The sequence below is a fragment of the Vombatus ursinus genome, unplaced genomic scaffold (assembly GCF_900497805.2).
Source record: "Vombatus ursinus unplaced genomic scaffold, bare-nosed wombat genome assembly UNPS02000577.1, whole genome shotgun sequence".
In the NCBI taxonomy this organism is placed as follows: Eukaryota; Metazoa; Chordata; class Mammalia; order Diprotodontia; family Vombatidae; genus Vombatus; species Vombatus ursinus.
In genome coordinates, this window is record NW_020940355.1 from 20,137,917 (window position 1) to 20,162,499 (window position 24,583).

Consider the following 24,583-nt stretch of genomic DNA (forward strand, 5'->3'; position numbering starts at 1 on the left):
AAGTAAATGAGGTTAGTCTGACATGATTTGTTTTCCATAAAACCATGCTGGCTCTTTCTAACGCCATTTCTCTAATTAGATGTTTGGCAACCATCTCTTTAATGATTCATTCTAGAATTTCCCCAGGAATTATGTGAAACTCACTGGCCTCTCTCTACTTTGCAGACTCGACTTTCTTCTCTTTTTTGAAACTTGGGACATTTGCCTCTTTCTAAACTTGTGGCACCCTTCCTATTTGCCATGATTTAAAATATCTTTTAAAAGAGGCTCAGCAATCATTTCTACCTCTTCTATAAAGACCTAAGTATGTGTGTATAAAACACAACGTAACATAGATAATGTTAATTTGTGGTTTTCTAAGTCAATATGGGGGAAGGATACATTTCTATTTGAGTATGACTACTGGGCTAGACAACTAATAGAGCTAGTATATCAAAATCTATTTAGCTATCTCTCTGTCTGTCTATCTATCTAATCTACATCATGACCAAAAATGGTAGACAGGCAATGAATTGCTCCCAGAATTGACTAGGAGAAAGAGAGCAGAATTACTTTTGGCATATCGTGCAGTACTTTTAACAACTCCAAGCTTTCCCTAAAAGTCAGGCCTATTTTAAAATATCAATATTCTTCTTGTGAATGCTGTTAGTTATGGAATATCACAGTCTCTAAAGCATTAGAATAGCAATGGAGATGCTCATGGTGGGTGTGAGCAGGCCACCCACATTCCTAATGAATTGGACAGCAGAAGTATCAGAAGGGACATCATTGGAGACAGATGACTTGAAAAGGAGATGGATTGATCCTGTAGCAAGAGGCCAGTCCCCTGGTAGTTTAGGTTTGATACTGGAACAAAAATGAAATTCTTGCAGATCATTCAACAGATAACAAAAAGAAACTTACTTAGCCTTGGCAAAAGAAGAACAAAGACATTGTTGGATATTGAGGACACCTTGAGTTGATTTTCTTGTCTGAATTACCCATTGTGATCCACTAGTCAAGCATCAGAGTGCCCCTGGAGCTGCTTTGTATTTACGTGACCAAGAAGTGATGTCAACAGTCTGAACCTCTTCTGAACCAACCAAGACTCAAGGATAGTCTCGATGGTTTTAAAAGAAAAATTAGCCTCACTTGCATGGAGAGAAGGGGCGGGGTTTATGATATTGCTCCTACCAAAGCTAGTGTATTCCACTGGTATCCAAACCATGTCAAAAAATCTAGAACAAGATCTCCAATGTTGGGTGGATCCCTAAAGAAGATTTATGTGAGAATGTTTTCAGAAGTCACAGTAGGATGAGGGCTTGATGGGTTGGGATTTATGCTATATGAGGGGATACCTACAACAAAAAGGTCATAGATTCATCAAAGTATTATTTCCAAAGAAATCTTTTCTGCTCCTGAAGAGAATAATTGTATACTGTGGACTCATACTATGTATGCCTCCATAACTTTATTTTCTTCTTGAAACACTGGACACAGGATATTAAAGAGATGCATGGGAGACAAGGAAAAAGAATTGCTGCGAAGCTAATTGGGAGTAGGCAAGATGTACTTCATGCCTTTTCTGTCATAAATTGCAAGCCTGTAGTTTAAAGGCTAGCATTAAGCAGCGTATGTGTTTGGACATCAAAACCATAAGCAAAGGGAAATTTTTATATAGTCTTTTTGATGCCTAATGTGAGAGTGGGCTAAAGTTAAAGGTTCCAATTTTAAAAGAATGAGAAAGTTAGAATTCTCTTAAATAGCTTGACTAATAGTTTCAATTCAGTATGAGAAAAGTACCATATTCTTCCTGAGTAGTTGTATTTCTTTAAATTTTGCTTGAAATTCATGTATCGTATTCTTCATGATAATTAGATATACTGGCTATTGTGAGAGGAAACATGGCGTACTGGAAAGAGAGCTAACCTCAGCCAGGGAAACCTTGTTTCAGGTCTTGCCTCTGATGCATAATGATTGTTTGATCCCAGTAAAGTCATTTAACCTTTCTGTGTCCTAAGTAACTCTCTAAGATCATAAATTGTAGAACAATTGCTGGTCTTCATAGGTAGAGGGAATTTTTTCACTAGGACTTCCTTATATTAATGAAATCTTAGGCCAGGACCAAAAAACACCAACAAAACCTAGAAGTTTAAGAAATATAGTTGAAGCACAAATGACTTATCATGAGCTAATTTATGCTCTGTCAGTTAATCAAACTTTCATAGTTGGTCCATATATCAACTCATTAGCTGTGTGAGCATGAATAAGCAACAAATTCTCTGAGTCTCAGTTTCCTTATTTGTAAAATAGGGATAACAATACCTGTACTACCCTTGACTCCTAGGTTGTTATGAGGATTGAGATGACATAAAAATGCCTTGACAACCTTAAAGCATTGTATAAATGTTAGCAATTATTGTTGTGAGTATCTCATCCTCATCTTTTTCAATAAGGTTCAGAAGACAAAGCCCTGGGATGTATTGTTATCCTGCTATTTATCATTCCTTTATATATATATGTAAGACATGGAGCAGTGGAGTGCTTGACTTGGACTGAGGAAGACACACCTTCCTGAGTACAAATCTGGCCTCAAGACACTTTCTGGCTGTGTGACCCTGGGCAAGTCACTTAACCCTTTTGCCTCAGTTTCCTCAACTATAAAATTAGCTGGAGAAGGAAATGGAAAACTGCTCCAGTATCTTTGCCAAGAAAGCCCAAATAGGGTCATGAAGAGTCAGACACAACTGAAACAGCTGAACAACAGCAATATATATGTAAGAACACTTTATATGGCATTCTACGGACTAGTGCACAGGTAAATAAAATAATTGTTTTTTTTTAATTGAATAAAAATGTTAAAAATTAAGCTCAGCCTCTGCAGGCTCACCGAAAGCATCTCCAGTACAGTTCCAGTATCAGATGGGGCAACATTAGCACCCCCTTCTTGTCTCATTGATCTCTGAGGCCAAGTCTCTATATTTTGAAAACTTTCGTTGGAGATTATGAGTATTTGGTATGGTAACAACTGTATAATAAGGTTGGTAAGAAGTCTTTATGATTCAGTGTTATATCTAGGTGATTTTAGGCAACAGTTCGGTCTGTGATAATGGTCTGGTTTGAGAATAGTTTATTGGGTTGATTTTTTGAGACCTGTATCTGCAATATGGGGATTTGCCTTTGTTCGCTCTGTGCAAGACAGCAAGCTTTAGATGTACAATTCTGTCCACTAGGCTTGTCTTTCTAGGTAGGTGCTACATTTCTGTCAGCTATACTATATTGCACATTCCCCACTGTTTCCTTGCATAAGCTCTATTTATCACTGAATCTGAGCTCCTTAAAGATTACTCTTCTGTAGTTTCTGATGGAAGTGTCCTGGTCCTGAATTGCCATCATAAACCTTTCCATTTCTACAAACAAATCCTAATGCCTCAGCCATTTGTTCTTTGTGCACAGGTTGGCAGAGTTCATGAGGATATCACCCAAAGAGGTCTTTTGACACCATTTTTGGATCTTATTTTTTTTCTTATGTTCCATTTGCAAGTCAGTCACTTTCCAATGACTAAATCTTACGGCATATACTTATTCTCAATCTTTACTATTGCCTGGTGAACTGAATATCTGTTTGTTCCTGAGATATTTCTCTGTGTGTGTGTATTTGTCTGTTAATCAAATTCTCTAAAAAGTCCTCTTTCTACTTTTTTGGTATAGAGGTATTAATCAACTTAAGGTGATAGGTCCCATATTTTGTTGTTACTATTGTATAGATTTTTGTTAGAGTTCTTTCCAATTCTATTATTTATCTTATGGCATAGATGTTGCTTTAAATATATTTTTTCCATACAGCTTTGATTGCGTAATGTCATTAATTCTCAATATATTTAGCCATAGCTTTTCCTTGCTATCTTTATGCTTCATGTGTCTTGCTCGGAGGAGATTAAGGTAAACCTTCATCCAGTGCTTCAAAAAGACCTCTGGATTCAAGTTTGCATTGATATTCATTAGGGAAATTGGTCTATAGATTTCTTTCTCTGTTTTTGCTCTTCCTGATTTAGGTGTCAGCATTATATTTGTGTTGTAAAAGGAATTTGGTAGGACTCCTTCTTTGCCTATTTTTCTAAATAGTTTATATGGTACTAGAATTAATCGTTCTTTAAATGTTTGGTAGAATTCACTTGTGAATCCATCTAGTAATGGGGATTTTTTTCCTTAGGGAGTTTATTGATGGTTTGTTCTATTTATTTTTCTAAGATGAGATTATTTAAGCATTTTATTTTCTCTTCTGTTAATCTAGGCAATTTATATTTTATAAATACTCATTGATTTTACTTAGATTGTCAGATTTATTGGCACATAATCAGGCGAAATAACTTCTAATAATTTCTTTAATTTCCTCTTCATTGGTGGTGAATTCACCTTTTTCATTTTTGATGCTGGTAATTTGGTTTTCTTCCTTTTCTTTTTTTCTTAAATCAAATTAATCAATGGTTTATCTATTTTTTTTTTCATAAAACCAGCTCTGGATTCACATTTGAAGCTTTTAGTTTCTATCTTTCCTTGATGTACCTTAAGAATTTTGTACTTATCAAGTCCGAATGGCATTTTGATATCATTGGAGAAAAATTTCTTAAGATGAAGGAGATGTTTAATTTGTTTTTCAGTGGAACCGTATAGCTTGACTTCATCCATATACTCCAGGTAGTAAATAAGATGTTTTAGTTTAGCTTCTTTAATTTGGAAGCCATACTTAAGAGAGATGATAGCATATTGAAGAATAGGTAGAACCATAATGATCTTTAAATTAATCTTCCTGATATATGCTATATATTTTTAGGAATTGTTCTTGACATGTTTTGAATGAAAAAGAGTTTTCCATGAATATCAAGTATTCTTTCATTCTCGCTACACTTGGGCCTGTGTCATATATTTGCAGTAAATAAGCAAGCCATGAGTGTGGAACTGAGTCCCCAAGGCTTTATGATAATCAGCAAAAGCAGTATATGTTTGAGAGTTTTGGAGCAACTTACCTAACAATTAATGAATCAATAATAGCTCTTTATGTATCTGGAACTTTTTGGCTGAGAAGCCAATATATTATTTTCTCACAAGTGTTTACAGATTTTTTTTTTGGAAGGATACAAGCTGTGAATGGTTATACAAAGTACTGTACATAAACACATAATTAGACTATATTTGGAGGGGGTCACTGGTATTCTTATCTTTTGGCAATAGATACATGACACTTTCTATGAAGAAAGGTGGTATTGGACTTATGTCTGAGGGATTATCGATAAAGTGCCTTGTTAGTAATTCATGAGGTGCTGTGAAGCATTTAAGTCAAGAATTATGGTTTTTATGCCAACACAGAACTTTCTGGTTTTATAAAGAAGCTAGAATTTCAGTCACTTCTCTTAATGTAACTATGCTGTTGTTCATCACTTTAACGGTACACATGCCTCCTTTTTTCTTGTTTGATCCAAATTGCATTCACGATGTGTTGGATTTCCCGAAATCATATAAACAATTAGAAATTTCCCACATTTTTCTTCTTCAGGTATTCCCTCTCATCTCTGATTTCCTTATTTCTCATGCTTCAATGGCCAAATTTTTGGTTAATATTGAACTGCTTATTTTGTTCTTTGTGTTGCTTTGACTCATATGTCTTGATCTTTTGAGTTTTACTTTCATTCACAGGTTAAGGGAATATAAAATTTTGAATGTGCTTTTGTTTTCTAGATTCCTTTCTAATGTTTTTTTTTGTCTTTAATCCAGTAATATTGCATTTAAATTTTCTACTGCACATATCAGTTACGTGATGAGGTAATCTTCATGACCTTTCTGAAGGTCTTCAATAGATCTCTAAGTTGCTTCTGACATGAATGGTGTTTGATACTTGACCTTAGCAGTATTTCTTGATCTTTCTCCCTTTCCTCCTGTGGTTCTTACTAAGGCAATGGCTACCACATATGCTACTGATTCAGGTCCAGAAATGATTTTATTCTCTCTGCCAAATATTGTGAGAGAATGCGTTCACAGCTTTTTAAAATTACCTTCTTTTGGTAGAATTGATCTGCAAGTTGGATTCATGCCATCAAACTAAAAAAGGGTTTTTCAGAATTCCAGGCTACGTTTGCCCATCTCCTTTTCAAAACCATTTGAGGCTTTAGTGCTATTTTTGTTATCTCTTTTATTATTAGGCATAATTACTCAAGTTTATGTTAAGTGAAGATTTTCAATGATCTGAACTTCTTCAACCTTTCCCTCTTCAAATTTTAGTAGCTCTACATTTCCCCCTCTCATTTTGTCTTAAAAAGATTTGGCGATATAGTTTCTGTTTTTAAAACAGAATTTCTATTAAAGAAGAAATTAAAGAAAAGAAATTCTATTAAAAAGAAGTTCTATATTGGATAGTAATATACAATGTGAGTTGGGGCTAAGAATGCCATCGACAAAAATAGTATATAAAGTACTTTCCTATACCTAGTGAGATCTGTTTCCAATTTTGTTATTACACAGTACTGGTGCATAATGAAATATGCCCTTGTTACCTTTAATAACATTTCTGGTATAATGGTCAGTGCCATTTGACCTGATATAGTTTTAGCAGGAAGAGTATTTGTATTTCTGATCAGTTCTGACAAACTTTTCTTTCTTGTGGTGCCAAAATGTGAAGAAGCATCATTCTATCCTCTAACACAGAGGAGTCAAATGTGGGGACAATAGGCCCCATTTTGGCCTTCCCAGTGCAGCCCAAGAGGAAATGTTTAAATTTAAATTCATTTAATTAACAAAGTGACCCCTCCAGTCAAGTTGTTATGAATGTTCTAGTTCTCCTTTCTTCCCAAGAAGAAACCCTAGGGTACATGACACTGAAATCTAGCAGTCATCTAATGGGAGATGACATAATTCATAGAGAGAGGCATTCCTGAGGAGGAACATGCCTGGATCTAAGAAATTTTACCTGGACAAATAAAGAAAGAAGGATAAAAATGAAAGATGGAAAAGAATACAGAATAGAAAATTTCATGGCAGCAAGTAAAGGAAGAGGGGATTCACCAACATCCGTCAAGGAAGTGATTTTGACTCTAGGTGGTGTAACTAAAAGCTACATTAGGAGATGTGTGTGGTTTGTGCTTCATAATCATATCTCCCATGTAAGATGGTGAAATAAGATTATATGTGTGTGTGTGTGTGTGTGTGTGTGTGTGTGTGTATGAAAGGGAAGTGAGAAAAGATCACATTGGTCTGAGAGGGAGCAAGGGTAGGGGCTAACCCCAGAACTCTGGGCTCAGCAACTTAGCAAACATTTAATAACCTGCACCAAAGGGGAATTTTCTGTATTCTCTGAAATAGACAAAGGCACAAATATCTCCCTTCACTGTAGGTAGAGGTCATTTGAGACATGGCTATTAATGCACATCCATTCATTTATATGGCACCGATGCAAATTCTGTGCCATGAAACAAAAACAATCTGATGTGGAGGATGTCTGGCTAATTATTTTTCTAATTTTTTTTTTATTCTGAAAGTTAGAATTTGCTCCTAGGATCGCAAGTGTGAAAGCCCTTGAGATTGTGTAACTGGTAATGAATTTCTCCATGAGAAAACTTTTTGCCAGGTCTCTTGTGAGATACGGTATTTAGATGACCATATCTCAGCTGAAAAGCCAGTTAGGCTGTAGAAAGTATCCTTTAGATGCCAAATGAGGGAAAATTCAGACTTATGGAAAATTGTTTTGTGGGTGATCCGGGAGTGTCATGGGACACCAAATGATGGGGGCCAGGGATCCATAGTATATTTTTAGGGCATTCTGAGACTCTGCCTATTCTGTGTTTGTTTAGCATCTGGTGTCCCAGTTTTCTTTCAATTGCAACACTTGATTGTTGTTTCTTTGATATTATTGTGACTCTTTCCCTCTTCTTCCTCCTAAAGGGTGTGGCAAATATCCTTCCCTCACCCCTACCTCCCAAAATAAACCAAAATCAGTTTTACTGAATCTTTTGGAAGAATTTCATATAACCTCTTCCTCCTCATTCTCCCCTCTCCCCACCCTCATTCTCCCAGCAGAAATCCAAGCTTCCAACAACTCTTTTGGAGCAATTCGGTCCACAACAAACATTTATAATTGTTTATATGTTTATCAATCTAATAAACATGTATTAAGTACTTAGTATGTTCCAGGCACTATGCAAACATATATTAAATACCTAATACATGCTTTTTTTGTACTTTTCTGGTGAATCAATAGTGGCTTATTTCCTAAAGATAAATTTCCGCTAGAGGTATAGACCTCTGTTGGGCAGCTCCCCTCTGAGAGAAATGATTATTTTCTCTTATATTAATAACCCATTATTAATTTGGATCCAGGCTTTTTTTTTTCTACATTCAGGGACCAGATCCTGTAGGTCACCCAGTCTCTGAAGGACAAGGCTGATGGATGAGATTGGCCTAATCCTCCAGGTGGGGGTAGGGTTCCCTGCTCTGAGATCTTGGGCTAGACCCCACCCAACTAAAAGACTTTACTTCTGTTTAGAGTGTAAACTGAATCTAATCTAGGTGAATTCCAGCCCCAAAGCATCAAGTCTATGCCCTTGCACCCCTCCATTGGAGTTTAGTGTAACCCAGCTCATGAAGGAGAAAACCAACCAGAGTGGTCTGGGTAGAGCTCAATAATTTTATTTTTTAATTTTATTTATTTTTTAGGCAATTGGGGTTAAGTAACTTGCCCAGAGTCACACAGTTAGTGAGTGTCAAGTGTTTGGTCTGAGACTGGATTTGAACTCAGGTATTCCTGACTTTAGGGCCTGTGCTCTATCCACTGTGCCACCTAGCTGCCCCTGGTCTGAGTAGAGATGAACTTCTTGGTCCAAATTGCTGGAGGCAGCTGAATCTCTTGATTAAACCACAGTCTCAGCAAGAGGAGCCAAAATTTTTAGCCACCCCCTCATTAGTTGTTCACCAGTCAGGGTTGATTTTCACCTGTCAGGGGCAATCCCTTTTCTAAAAATATATGAAGGCATTCAGTATCTCCATTAGGGGTCTTTGATTATGGAGAGAGACCACTGACCACCAATTTACTGATTATCAGCTAGCCTAATTAATAAATTGATTATTAATTACCCAGAAACTGTGTCTCTCTGGCTTTTTTTGTCTCACCTCTAATGCAGATTTTCCCATTCCAGGGCTCATTCTCCTGATGTCAACAACTGACGAGATTCAAAGACACCGCAAAGGCCATTGGATTTGGTGTTAGAGAAGCTGGTGCTGCATCCTGGCTCTATTTATTATCTGAGTCTGACCTTGGCCAAATCACTTCCATCTTTCCAGTTCTGTCTTCTCATTTGCATGAACAATTAAAAACAAAAAACAGACAAAAAAAGAAGGCAGTGTTATCTGTAAAATGCCTTCCTGTTCTTAATGAGTGAAAATTTTAACATTCAGGAGCTTAGGAAAAGAAAGGTTTGGGGGACAGATTATAAGAATGATGCTCAAGGATAATTGCAGGAGTAGTAAATAGCTTATTATATATGCAGTACTTCCCTCAACAACAGAGCTGTGAGATAAGAAATGCAGGCATTGTTCCATTTCTGAATGAGCCTCTTTAAACTCCAGCCTAACTTAACTTCATCAACTCCTCTTATCGAGTGCCTGGCTCCATTGATGCAATCGCTTCTGATCTGAGCTCATCTCATTCTAGGTTTCCTCTCTCACTGGTGGGTGAGCCATCCTGTCTGACTCATCACTGTTCCCCACACAGGTGGAGTCCACACATCTTTCACCCATTGTTCTGTTTCCAGGCTGTCAATCTCTTACTCATTCCCGATTAACATGTACAAACATTTTCATTTGTGTTAAGCTCACATAATATTGTGTCTGTACGGTTTTCTCATGGTATGCATACGACTCACATCTGGTTTAGAGGGGAGTGGGTGGGCATTTAAAGTAGTCTTGCACCCATGTCATCTGGTAAAGGTTGTTGGCTCATTGCTGGTTTCATCTTCTATAGACTGGGGTAATGCAAACTTTCCCTCAGGGCCTGGAATACTGGCCTATCCTGGCACTATGACCCGCAAGCCTGTGGCTATCCCTGCTGCAAGTGGGCCAGGAGCATGCTTCCAGCCACTTCCAGACAGAATCCTATATGACCCCTGGAAATAATTTAATTCAGCTTGATCTAGACCATGCCATCAATATGTCTTTTAGGTCTATAACATTACAGTTCAATTTCAAAGATGAAATAACAATTAAGAGCAAGCTAAACAAGTGATTCTCCCAAACCACAGACCTATAAATAGAAAATCCTGTGTTTAACACTTAAAACCCATCACAGCCTGGTCCCTTCCTTCAGTTCAGTCTTCTTATACTTTATTCCCCTGGATACATTCTACAATCCAGCTACAACGGCCTGCTTTCTGCTCCTTGCACATGACACTCTCTCTTTTGTATCCAAATCTTTGCACCGAGCTCTCCCCTGTGCCTGGGATGCTATTCTGCTTCACTTCTACCTTTAGTTTCCCTGGCATCCTTCAAGACTCAACTCAAATGCCAAATTCTTCAGGAGATCTTTTCTGCCCCACCCCCAACTTTAGTGCTTTTGCCTCTGAGGTTACCTTCTATATACATTGTATACATATATGTATATATACATATATATGTGTGTATATATATACAATACACACACACACACATATAAATACTTATATACACACATATTTGTATCTTGCATGTGCCTAGTTATTCATATGCTATCTCCCCTGTTAGAATGCACCCTTATTGAGAGCAGATACTGTTTTTTTCCTTTCTTTGTATTCCTTGTTCTTAGCAAAGTATCTGGCACACAATAAGTGCTTAATAAATGCCTCTTGACTACCTTGACCAAATGACTAAACCCTATTAGCTCCATCACTCTAGACATGATCCAGCCAAAAGATCTGATAGGACACCTATGTGCTAGCACACCAAAGGCAGACATGGCGGCCATCAAACAATCTAGCTAACCAGAAGGCGAGAAGAGGCAAAGCCCTACCTGGTCTCGTAAAACTGGCAGATGGGTGGCCTTGATGTTTTGTTTTGTGAGGAAAAAGCTGGAAGGCAGAGAAAGGAGGCTGCCAGGCCACATCACTAGCCATGCCCCTGTTTATTCTGGGTGCCCTGTTCATGTTTTCATCTTTTGGTATGATAGTGTGGCCCTCACATGGTTTGTGTGTGATTATTGTTCTGTCTGTGCCCTTGTTGGCTTTATAATGCGAAACTTCTGAGATTATTCTGTTCTTTGTGGTTGGAAATGCATCACCAGGCAGGACTTTCTGTTTGCCTTCTCAGCAGGGAGACTTTTGAAGGCAACCCCTCCTTCTTTACTGCTCCGATGCCACAGTGCCCTGTCTTAACCTCAGGTGACTCTGCTGTCTCTATCTTTTCATCTTCCTTCTTTAGACGGTGCCTTTACAAGTCTTCTCCATTTTCTTATGCTCCTTGGGATAGTCCTAGGACTAGGTAACAGATTAAGTCCTTAAAATTTTTTTTTTAGAAGTATGGAGTTTGAAGTTGGGGAGGAATCTTTGAGATCATCTTCCTCCCCACGTCAAATCTTGACATCTCCTTCCTCCTTCTCCCACCAGCTTTACTCTGCCATTTTACAGATGAAGAAACTGAGACCCAAAGTTAACTAGGTAATTGAAGTCATACCAGCCCTAGAACTCCTTAATTGAAATAGACTGAATCATAGGCAGCTAGGTTACATAGCGGATAGAGCACTAGACCTGGAATCAAGAACACCTGAGTTCAAATCCGGGCTTGGACACTTACTGGCTGTGAAACTCAGGGCAAATCACTTAACCTTAACCTTTGTCTGCCTCATTTCCCTCAACTGTAAAATGAGTGTCATGATAGCACCCACCTAACAGGGTTATTACGAGGATCAAGTGAGATAATATTTATTTTAGAAAGTGCTTAGCACAGTGCCTTGCACATAGTAGGTGCTTAATAAATACTTATTCCCTTACCTTTTCCCCTCCCCCAGAGGTAATAGAAGCTTCCTGCAATAGGATATGCATCCTTTCTAGCTAAAGAGCCCTCATGTTTTCTAACTTTTCCATTCACTTCTTAGCCCATTATTCTAATTTAGGCTTAGATAGTAGTTGTGTGACCCTGGACAGATTAACTTCTCTGAGCCTCAATTTCCTTCTCTGTAAAATGGAGATAATAACACCTATCCACCGTTACAAAAGAAATAGACCTGTGTGTGGCTTCCACCCCAATAGGGTTTGTCATCTAATCTCTAACACATTCTAGCGAGTCAAGGGATGTAAATTTTATTCTTGGCTCTATCACTGTCTTGATATATGACTTTGATCCATACTCAAATAATGGCCATTTCAATGGTTAAAGGTTTAAAAAAAAAAGTTGAGTGTAAAAGCTTACATCCATAAATTCTAGGCCCTTCCAGAAACATCCTGATTATGGTATTCTTTTTGTGTGTGCATGTAGGTAAATGAAAATTCAACTAAACCAAGATTTCACCTCAGTGGTGCTTCTGGTGAAGGTGAAAACCCTCAAACAAAACTCCTTTCATTACACTTAGCCAGTTATGAAATACTCTTAATGGGGGATGAGGAAGCACCTTCTTAACCCCTGCCAAAGGCAATCATCTTGTGCCCTTAGGCAGGAGATCTGATCACCCCACATGTAAGCTGAGATTGTGAGAATAGAAATTGAATGTTTGAATATGGGTCTTAAAGCACAAATGGGTGAGAACCAAGATCAGATGACCTTGTTCTGATCCTTGGTTTTACTTGGCTGACATTCAATGCCCAAGAACCAAATGGCAGTTCTAATTTTCCTGAATACTCTCCACTTACTTGAGAGTCTGCATTTTAAAATACATTAAGATATATCTATCTATATCTACACATATATCTATATGCATTTATATATATACATCTATATCTATCTTTATGTATATAGAGATATAGATTTATACATTTATACACACATACCTTCAAGCATGTGTCCATACATATAAGCTAAAAAATATAATCACATGAATATGTAATGGGGAATATTAGGGGAGCCCCTCAATCTGCTCTGGTTCTGTGGGCATGGATATTTGCTTAGTGTGGAAGGACTTGCTCCACGGATTGATACAGAATTCCCTTACCAGTCCCCATGACTGGATAACTGTGTCAGAGATAATTGGTGACTGAGCCAGGATGAGCCTCCCACTCAGTAGGCTATAAAAGGAGAGGAGAAAGGCTTGGCCTCTTTCTCTCTTTTGAATGTGTCACTTGGGACTTTGCCAACTCTTCCCTGGACTTAGAGACTAGCGAGGGGAGATTTTTCTCCAGTCCAGCAAATGAGGAGGAGGAGGCTCCCTTCTAATGATTACCCCTGTTACATATATTTATGTACATGTTTTATCTTCCTATTACAGTGTAAGTCCCTAGATGGCAGGGATCGGTCTTAATTCTGTCTGTATCCTTAGTACCTAGCACTGTGCTTTGTATAGAGTAGGCACTTAATAAATACTTAGAGGATTGAATTGGATGTATCTTAGTAGTTGGGAAAGGCCCTGTAAGCATTCTCCCATTAGCCCTTTCCCCATATTCTTTTGGGTCCATCAACTGAGGGGAGTATAAGGAATTTATCTGTATTTCCTTGTGTTTTGGGGAAGAATACAACATACCTTTACTTTTAATAAGTTAGAATGGCTTTGCTTGTGTTTTATCCCCTCTAAATTAATGTCCTTTGTGTGTGTGTATGTGTATGTACACACATATACACACACAGAGGTATTTATATATATATATATATAAATTATATTATATATAATATAATATATTTATATATTTAAAAAAATTGTTTTGGCGAGGCAATGGGGTTAAGTGATTTGTCCAGGGTCATAGCTAGTTAGTGTCAAGTGGCTGAGGTCACATTTGAACTCAAGTCCTCCTGACTCCAGGACTGGTGCTCTATCCACTACAACCACCTAGCTGCCCCTGTCCCATATATTTTTAATATGTGGAACTGATGGGGAAAAGCAGATGGGATGGTGCCTGGCACAATGCAAGCACTTAATAAACATTTGCTGATTGATAGAGATACTGTTCTTCATGTAGGTACACAAAGAAATCCTGCAAAAGTTGTTAAGTCAAGATGGATGACACAGCAAATAAGGGACCAGGCTTTGACTTTCCTCACACCCAGAACACAAATGCATTAGTTACTAGCTACAAGTTTGCAATGTGTACAATTGAAGAAGGGGCAACTTTGGGGCCTCGAATTCTAGATGCATTGCCATGACGTCTGATCTCTCTTAGCAAATAAGCATGCTCTAACTTCTATAATAGTCATTTGTGCATACCCGTCATTGATTTTTAAAAGTTCTTGAAGACAAGGAGTATACCAGAAGATCTGAGGACAACAAAGAAGCAGAACCATTAGGTAGGAAGGAAAGGTGAGAGGTCCACAGGTGTGGAAATTGCATACATTTTTGGATTTTTGGAGTGTGTTAATCACTTTTAGCTTATTGTTTTTCTCTTCCTCTTTTTCTTTCCCTTTAAAAATAAGGTCAAACAAACAAACTTGGCCAAAAAAAAAATGACCAGAAGTCATATTTCTAGGTAAACCCAAGGGATGAACCACAGTGGAGAGTGTAGCTATTGTTTTACTGTTTCCATTAGGGCATGGGTAAGAATCAGCTCATTGATGATCAAATGTACCTTAGCAAGAGCTCTAGAAAAAAAAAAAAGAAAAGTAGAGCTAAACTGCTCACTAGAGAGAACCCATACCCCTGGCTGAAAAATTATAGCTCTAACCACTGACATAGCAAACTTGTTTGGCAAACAGTGATGAAGTTAGCCAGAACAGCTAAAAATTCTAGGGTGACAGAGAATAAGCAACTTGTTTCTAACAAGTATGGAAAATAAGGGGGATTTTCCCATAATCTTGGCTCATGAATCATGTAGGTCAGTCTCCCATCTAGAGAAGGTGAAAAGCTAAGAAGAATACTCTCTACTCACTAGAAAAGAGGTGTCAAATACACAGCCCCTTAGGCCCACCTGGGGCCAACACTTTCAGACCTGCCTGGAAATTTGTAAATCAGATCAACAGGACTTTAAATTGAAAATGGAAGGAGAGGGAGAAAGCTGCCTCATTTCATTCATCAAACCAGATGCCACAAAGTAGTGAGTTAGACATAGGAAGAAAAATATTGATCCATATTGAAAAATCCTGAAATTCACAGGAGACAATACCCAAAAGAGGGACAGCAATAAACTTACGTCTAGTGGTTACACACAAATGTATTGACCATGAAAAATAGATAAGATGACTTAGAGATATTAAAGGAAGGAAGTAAATGACCTCAAAGGTAAAATTTGGTAGGATATGACTTATATAGGATATGGCAATGGAAGGCCAAAATTTGTGGGATAAAAATCAATTAGATAAAATGGACAACAGGGTAGCATATTAATTTATCATTGCAATAGCCATACTGGAGCCTGATTTTGTATTCATGTTGTTTGTTCTCCATTTTCCTCTGACTCTTCATGACCCTATTTGGGGTTTTCTTGGCAAAGATACTGGAGTGATTTGCCATTTCCTTCTCTAGCTCATTGTACAGATGAGGAAACTGAAGCAGAGGTAAGTGACTTGCCCAAAGTCACACATCTAGTAAGTATCTGAGGCCAGATTTGAACTCAGGTCTTTCTGGTTCTAGGCCCAGCACTCTATCCACTGTGGGATAGGGAGGACTAATACCTCTGGTGTGAGGCTTACTGAGCCCTCTTCAGGACTGCTCTTCCACCTTGTATCTGCTTGTCCCCCACCTCTAGCCTGTGCCTCCAAGAAGCTATAGCATCTATAGTGGCCACACCTTGGTAAAACCATCTCAGCAGACCAGCTAAACCTGGTTGAGGGCAACTGACAGACTTCAAACCCATTGGTGAGGTAGAGGGATGTCTACCTCAATCATGTGAAGACTTCCCTTGGTGGAATGGGTGAATGAGAACAATTTGTTCCAATGACCATGAAAGCAGCTGAAGCAGGCACTGTGGTACTCCAAGCTTAGAGCTTGGCCATATATCCAAGATGGCAAGGTCATCCACTGTATCCCGGGCCATTGTCAGTCATCTTGACTTTTGTCCTGCCACTGGACTTGGATGACTCTGGAAGAGAGAGTGAGGCTGAAAACTTTGTGCAACTCTGCCTCACTTAAATTCAGCTCATGAGCAAGTCAAGATATTCCCCCATCTTCTTCAAAAACAACAATGACACCCATACTGGGGGAAATCCATAAACCAGAGTGGGGAACATGGTGGAAAAGTATTTGAGTGAGAACCAGTAGAAGATGAAAGAGAAATAGTTGTGGATATATACTACAAATCTGAATGATGAGTTGGGGGAGCAGATCAAAACAGGCCATGGGGACAGGACTGGATATGTGTGTGTGTTGGCGTGGGGTTGGACTTCAACTATTGAGGCATCTACTGGAATGCTCTTTCTGTTTAAAGCAGAGCTACTCCTTACTTCTTAAATTTATCTAAATGATAATTTTTTTTCAAAAGACGGAAGAAATGAAGAAGCATTCTACTATTTTGAATCTGATTCTAAACAATAAGGAAAAATAGATTTCCATAGAAAAATTAAAGAAGAGAACAGTCTTTTTCAGAATTTATGCTAGATAATGAAGGCGAAGCCAGGCATAAACAGACACACAACTCAGACTTTGGAGGAGTAGATTTCAAAATGTTCAGGAAAAAGATAAATAATATTCTAAAAATCAGAAGAGGAAATCAACCCAAGATATACAGGGATGCTGTCAAGAATGATATTCTGATGATATTAATAAACAATTGCAATGAGGAAGAAAAGGGGAAGTTGTTTAAAGATACAGATGTAGATGCACAGGAGACTCCTTGACCAACTTATACTTTTTTAAGATATGTAGACAGAAGATGGAAGTAAGGGAAGATAAATGAGATGGAATTTCAAGAGAGTTGCATGCTCTTGTAAGAAGGCTTTAGTACAGACAAAGTTCAAGACAAGCTGAGGTGACAATGAAAGATGACAACTAAAAGGTTTTTAAATCCATGTTAGGGAAAAGAGAAGTTAAAGAAAAGACCATTGGTCAAGTAGATGAAGTGAGGATAAAGGATAATGGAGAGAAGGTAGAGAATAACTCATCTCTTATTTTTCCTCTTTGGTTTGGAAAGAATAGAAGAAATATGATTAATATGGAATTAAAATCCAAGGTAATATATTCCCTAATAGATATGTCATCAAAAGGTATGAATAAACAGTTTTCCAAAGAAGAATTGCACACTATTAACAACTATGTGAAAGAATGCTCCAAATCACTAATATGAAAAGAAAGGCAAATCAAAATGACTCTGAGTTTTTACCTTACAACCAGAAAATTGGCAAAGATGACAAAAAATGAAAATATTCAGTATTGGAAGATAGGCACACTAGTGCATAATTGGTGAAGCTGTGTATTAGTAAAATCATTTTGCAAAGCAATTTAGAATTTTGTTAAAATGACCATGCTTTCTGATCCAGAGATTCTACCACTAGGCGTATATCTTGAGGAGGTAATTGATAAGAATAAAGTCCCCATATACACCAAAATATTTATAGCAATACTATTTGTGATAGTAAATAAGTGGGAGGAAAAGTAGATACTCATCAATTAGGAGAATGACTAAACAAATTGTAGTGCATGAATGTTAATGGAATATTACGGTGTTGTAAGAAACAGTGAATATGATGAAAATATAGAGAAACATGGAAAGACTTATGTGAACTGATGCGAAGTGAAGTGAGCAGAGCCAAGAAAACAATGTATGCAATAACTATAACAATATAAATGTAAAAAAAAAAGAAACAAACATCACCACAAAACAAATATAAGTAAATGGTGAAAAATTATAGGAATGATCATGGCCCTAAAGAAGAGATACGGGGAGATACCTCCCCCTTGTTGTGCAGAGGTGGGAGGTCCACAGGTATAGAACATTGCATATATTTTTGGATTTTTTCAATGTATTGATCAGTTTTTGCTTATTGCTTTTCTCCTCTTTTTCTTTTCTTTTTTCTTTAAAAATATTCTGATATATCGGGATGACTCTTTGAGATAAGACTGGGAAAGGGCTACAAGGGAAAATCCAGGCAATATAAAACCCAAATAGATCAATAAAAATGTATTTTAGCAAAGAAAAAAAAGTAAAAAGTTTCAAGATAAATGAGAATGCCTAAATGCCCTCAGTGGGTTCAGGTTATCATACTGGATAAACTACATCCAGAGTACTGAAAGAACTTATAAATGTGATTAGCTGTTAATGTTAAACTTTGAAAAATTGTAGGTAACATAAGGGAAGCAATGGAAATGGAGAAGGGCAAATATTGTCATTCTCTATACATACCTATCAGTGGAGGGTTTCCCAAGATTAATCAAATCTGACTACTATTAGTCATTTCTGCTGATTCATGTGAAAAAAGATGATATAACCAGAAGGAATCCAGAAAGAATTGCTAGGGAAGAGGGTGAATTCTTATCATATGATAGACTAGTGGCTTGACTTAGAGTCTTGGCAAAATTTTAAAACACATTATTATAGGCACAAGAGCAGCACAATGCAGTGGATTGTAAGCTGGTCCTGGAGTCCTAAAGGCCTGGGTTCAAATCTGGCCTCAGACACTTACCATCTGTTTACTTCAATTTCCTCATTTGTAAAATGAGCTAGAGAATGAAATGGCAAACCACTTCAATATTACTGCCAAAAAAAACCCCCAAATGATGTCATGAAAAGTCAGACATAACCAAAACAACTGAACAACAACAATTAAAAGGATGGCTCATGAGTACTTAGAAAGGGAAGTAGTAATCACTAATAGCTATATGGATTCATCAAGAACAAATCATAGTAGACTCCTATCATTTCCTTTTTTGATGGGGTTATTAGACTCATAGATTGTGGGAAGGCCATAGACATAGTTTACCTAGTCTTTTAAAGTATTTGACAGATCTCTCATGATACAGTTGTGGATAAGATGACATAAGCCCTATTACAATATAGTTAAGTTTATTTGGAACTGGTTGAATGACCAGACCCAAATAGTAATGGACCAAAGTAAGGGCCTGATTACAGACTGTATCTCCTCTTCAAGTATAAATATGGAAAGTTTAATCACTAGTAGGGGATGGCCAGTAGGTGATGAATTCTTTTATCATGGCAACCCACAATACCCTTCCTTCCTCCCACAAAATGAGCAAGTACTAAAAAATGCTTTGTAGAATTATCAACTTGGTAAAGATCTCTTATGCAGTTCTCCAGGAATCATCCATCACCTTATGTTTTTTGATATTTTTACCAATAACTTGGTTGAAAGTATAGATGACATTCATGCAAAATTTTCCTGTGATAATTGGGAAGGATACTAAAACATTGCACCCCAGAATCAGTATATCCCCAGACTAGAACAATGGATTGATTCTAATTAAAGTTTTATAGGAATAAATGCAAAATCTTACAGGTAAGATAGAACTCAATTGCACAAGTGTAGGATGAAGGATATATGACCATGTGATTGCTTGTGTTAAAAAGATATGGGGGTTTTAGTGGGCTGCAAAATCAAAATGTACATACAGTTTGACAAAATGACCAAAGAAAGCTATTGCTGTTTGGGCCTGCATTAGTAGAAACATGGTATGTAAGACAATGGAGGTGATAATCCCACTGTTCTCTGTCTTAGACCACATTCAGAGTATCGTGTTCAGTTTTGGGCATGACGTTTTAGGGAGGATGTGGACAAAGTGGAGATTACCCAGAAAAAGGCAACTGGGAGAATAAGAGGCCTAGAAACCATTCTATGAGGGGGTCAATCGAAGAAACTAAAGTTATGTAGTGTGAAGAAAAAGAGACTTAGGGAAGGGAGATGGCATCTCTCCCCAAGTATTTGAAAGGCTATCATGAGGCAGCATGGCACAATAGAAAAAGTGACGAGTTGAGAGTCAGAAAACCTGGGTTCCAACCCAAACTCTGTCACTCATTACCTGTGTGGTCTTGGGCAAGTTGGTTAGACTCTCTGGACCTCAGTTTCGTCAAAGCGTTAGTGAAATGACCTTGGAGCCATTTGCTGCTTTAAATCTGTGTTGCTCTGGAAATATGATTCAATTTGTCCTTCTTGGGGAAAAATAGGAACAATAGGTGAAAGTTGCAGAGATGCAGATTTTGGCTTACTGTAAGGGAAAATGTCTCATCAGTTAGAGTTGTCTGAGTGGACTGGAAATCCCAAAGGCTCTCAGGATTTAGAGCTACAAGGGAACCTAGAGAACCCCTAGTCCAATCTCTTCACTTTCTTCATTTTGCAGATGAAAAAACTGAGGCCCAGACAGCTTAATTGACTTGTCCAACAAGGTCATAGAGGTGGTTTAGCAGGAGAACTAGGATTTTCAGAATCCTCTGAAGCTCTTTGATCCTAAATCTAGGACTCCTTCAACTGAAGTATGCCAACTACTTCAAAGATAGTGAATGAGTTCCTTATTACTGAAGGATAATCGAGCAAACTTGTCAGAAATAATATTGAGAGGATTCTTACCTGGTATGGTTTGGATTAAATGGTCCCCAAGATCCGTTCCAACTACAAGATTCTACATATGATTTCTTTTTCATTTTCATAGCTCCATGAATGGATGAAGAATGGATAATGTACAGATTGTGACATGCATATGGATGGGCAGCCTCTTAACTCAGTTCACAAGGACATTTGTTTTTGGACAGGTGCCACAGATACACAGCATACCGGGCCTAGAATGGACTAGGAGGAGGAGAGCAGACTGGATTGCATTTGAGAAATTTTGCAATGTTTTTACTGATTCCCAGGCTAGTGCTGGACACCAGAGGCTGACTTCTTTATACAAATATTTTCCTGAAAATGATGTATAGCTCTGACTCGTGGAGCAACATAATCTCCAAAGACTAAAAGTTTCAGGTAACCCAATAGTCAATAGAAAAAAAAAAGCATGGTAAGCCAAGCAAGTAAGGCTGCAACATATTTTTCTGCCCAACAATGACACCACAAAATAAGTAGGGTAAAAGACATCATTACAGACACATATTACTAGGGAAGGACATGGACTGATCATGTAGCAGATGGATCATCAGAATGGTACAATTGTGAGAGAAGAGTGCTACAAAGGTATGCATCCATTTATTCATTCAACAAACAGTTATTAAGTGCCTACTATGTGCAAGGCAGTGCTAGGAAATATTAAAAGATGCAGAGGAAGGCCTCCAGTATGTTAGATAATTTTTTATGGAGGATTCAGTGAAGGACATGGATGACAATTGTACAAGATGAGAAGACATGGTTTGCAACCTATTTTGGAGGATCAAGGGTCCTCATTAAGGAGATCATAAATCTGCCAACCCATAGACATTTATTGAGTAGTTAACTATGTGCTGAGGCAGGCAGGTGGCACAGTGGATAGAGTTCCAGGCCTGGAGTCAGCAAGGATCATTTTTGAGTTCAAATCTAGCCTCAGACACTTCCTAGCTGTGTGACCCTGGGCAAGTCATTTAACTCTGTTTGCTTTAGTTTCCTCACCTGTAAAATGAGCTGGAGAAGGGCATGGCAAACCACTCCAGTATCTTTGCCAAGAAAACCCCAATGGAATCATGAAGAGTCAGACATGACTGAAAAACAGCTCAACAACAATCACTAAACAAAGTACTAAATGCTGAGGATACAAAGAGGAAAATGAATAGTTCCTGCCATTAAGTAGCACACATTTTATTGGGAGAAACAGCATGTGTACACACACATATGAACAAAGTATATACAAAGCAAATTCAAGCTAATTTCAGGGCCGGGGAGGCAGTAGAAGCTGGGGGGTAGGGAGTGGGGTGTGGGGAAAGGAGAGATCCAAGTCTCAAAGTATTGCCAGTGCTTACCATAGTGACTTGTAATAACAATAATAACATCTCACATTTACATAGTACTTTAGGATTTGCAAAATGCTTTTCATATATTATATCATTTAACCCTCCCAACAACTTTGTCATTTGGGTGCTATTACTACCCCCTTTTGCAGATGAGGAAACAGATTCAGAAGGGCTAAATGATGTGTTCATGATCACACAATTAGTGGAAGCTGGGCTATTAACTGGTGGTGAGACAACCAAAGAGAGTGAAGAATAAGTTTACGAAGTGGTAGTCACTAGCTCCACCTTTATAAACTCTCTTTGCATCTCTTATTGGAGTCCATATGCTGGAGTTCATTAGTTGGCAAGCACAGGGTTAAATCCCTATGTGGGCCAGATAACTTTGCCCCAAGAAAACTGCGTTTCCCAGCCACAGACTATACTCCTTGTTTCAGCCAACAGTCTTCACATGTGAGTGCCAACAGTCACGAAGGTGACTGTGTCAGAGACTGTAGCTGGCTGAATGGAGTCCATATTCACTAATGAAAAAAAATTCATAAAACACATGTCCTGTTAGCTGTTGGTTTCCTATGTAGGACAGCACACCATATTGTAAAGTTAGTCTACTCACTTTACAGATAACTTCATAGGCACGTAATGAAAGGGAAAGTTTAACTACAGTCTAGAAAGCTACTTGGTGACAATGAGTCTGTAACATGAGTGATGAGGTCAGCAATAAGGGTGACCACAAAAAAGAAAGATGAATAAAGTGATGCCAGCAGATCTCATGTGAATGGCCTTTGCACAGATTGACCTGATGCCTGTAATGTATTCCTTCCTCATCACCACCTTACAGAATCCCTAATCTTCAAAACTCCACACAAGCATCACATCATATATGAGGTGAGGTCTTTCTTGATCCCTTCAGCAGCTAGTGTTTCCCCCCTCTCCACCTGGGGGAGCAAAGATTGAGTTGGCCCAGAGGGGCCAATCTAGAGTGTGTATACTCAGAGCTTCTCTGGAAACTTCCACATGGTGACCTAGCTCTTGGGCCTTTTGGGGATGACAAGCTTCCTTTATGCTTTCAACAATGTGGTAGCCCAGTGGTGAAAGGACTGATCACTTTGATATGACAAAGTAAACCTTGAATGGTTCCTTGGTCCTTCTTCCTTCCTGTGACAATGGTCATGGGGACAGGATATTTTCTCTTCCTTTAGCCTCCTAGGTGGCATCATATAACTTATTCCAAGTTAAGGGGGAGGAGTAGGCTGGTCCTTCCCCATCCCGGCAGAGTAAGGCAACTTCACTAGGCAAGCTTGTATCTGGACCTCTGACTGCCTTTTCTGTTGTATGTTTCCTCTCCTGAGTAGGTGATGAAGCATCAGTTTTGTAGTGGGCAAGTTCAGGTTTGGAGGCAACTTTGAGAGTCTGAGAGGTCCGGAGGTCATGGGTCCATTAAGGAAAGCTGACCAGTGGCTGGAGGAGAAGAGGATGACCACAGAAAAGAGGAAGAGCCCAAGCCACTGGTTTGGTTTGCCAGAAGGCACGGACTTTGAGGCAACAGCGTAAAACTGCTCTGTCAGCAGCCCTTCAAACTGCTTTGTGTTCTGATAAGATTTAAGTATCAGCCTTTTGGCAGATTGTATCAGTGGTTATGAATTAAGTTACTGAATCCTGTTCTCAATCCTTTTGTCAATGTGCAAGGTGAGTCTTTTTATGTGTAGCGTATGTTATGTGTAGGAATAAAATGTCTGCCTCATACCTGATTTGTACTGCACGTTGAGTTCTTTTTACCCCTCTCTTTGGGAAGACCTAGATATGAGCTAAACATCTAAACTTTAAATTGTTTGTCCCCAGTGCACCAGAATGGGAGTCTAATGAGCCACAGAGTATAAGAAAAGGGAGACTAGACCCATGACCATTAAAGGCCAGCTCAAGACCAAACCAGATCCAACCACATTCATAGGTCCGGAGCAAGATGGTCCTTTAGAGACCATTTCAGTTATGAACTACTGTTTGTGATTCCATTTGGAGTTTTCTTGGCAAAGATACTGGTGTGGTTTACCATTTCCTTCTCCAGCTCATTTTATAGATGAGGAAATTGAGGCAAACAGGGTTAAGTGATTTGCCCAGGGTCACACAGCTAGGAAGTGTCTGAGGCTGGATTTGAACTCAGGTCTTCTTGACTCCAGGCCTGGAACTCTATCCCCTGTGCCACCCAGGGTCCAGCTGAGAGAGGCATCATGCATAATAGAGAGCTGGCCTTAAAGTCAAGAGGACTTGGGTTCAAGTCTTGCCTGTGACACATATTACTAGCTATTATTATGTGACCCTGGACAAGTCATATGACCTCACAGGGCCCCAGGCAAGTCTCTACAATTGAAGAGCAGGCACTGATCTGCACTAATAAAGGGAGTTTGTTGTCAGTAAGTTCCCTAATCAAGAAAATCACTGGTCTGTGCTCTCTCTCTGTCTGTCTGTCTCTCTTCTCTCTCTGTCTGTCTCTCCCTCTCTCTTCCTCTTTTCCCTCCCTCTTTTTGTTTCTCTCTGCCTCTCTCACTCTCTATCTCTTTCTGTCATACACACACATCTTTCCTCTTGTTCTTTCTCTTCTGACATTCTCTCTTTCCTCCTCTTTCTCACATTCTCTCTCTCTACATTTAAATAGACATTTACATATA

At 38.5% G+C, this 24,583-nt stretch overlaps 1 long non-coding RNA gene across 1 annotated transcript in view; it reads left to right on the top strand.

The window, feature by feature from the left end:
- LOC114029305 overlaps nt 1-9,345 on the top strand; it is a 34,251-nt gene extending 24,906 nt beyond the window's left edge. The window contains exon 4 of the long non-coding RNA XR_003567471.1: nt 9,162-9,345. This is a non-coding gene — a long non-coding RNA (uncharacterized LOC114029305). The remainder of the gene's footprint in view (nt 1-9,161) is intronic.
- The last annotated feature ends 15,238 nt before the right edge of the window (nt 9,346-24,583 follow it).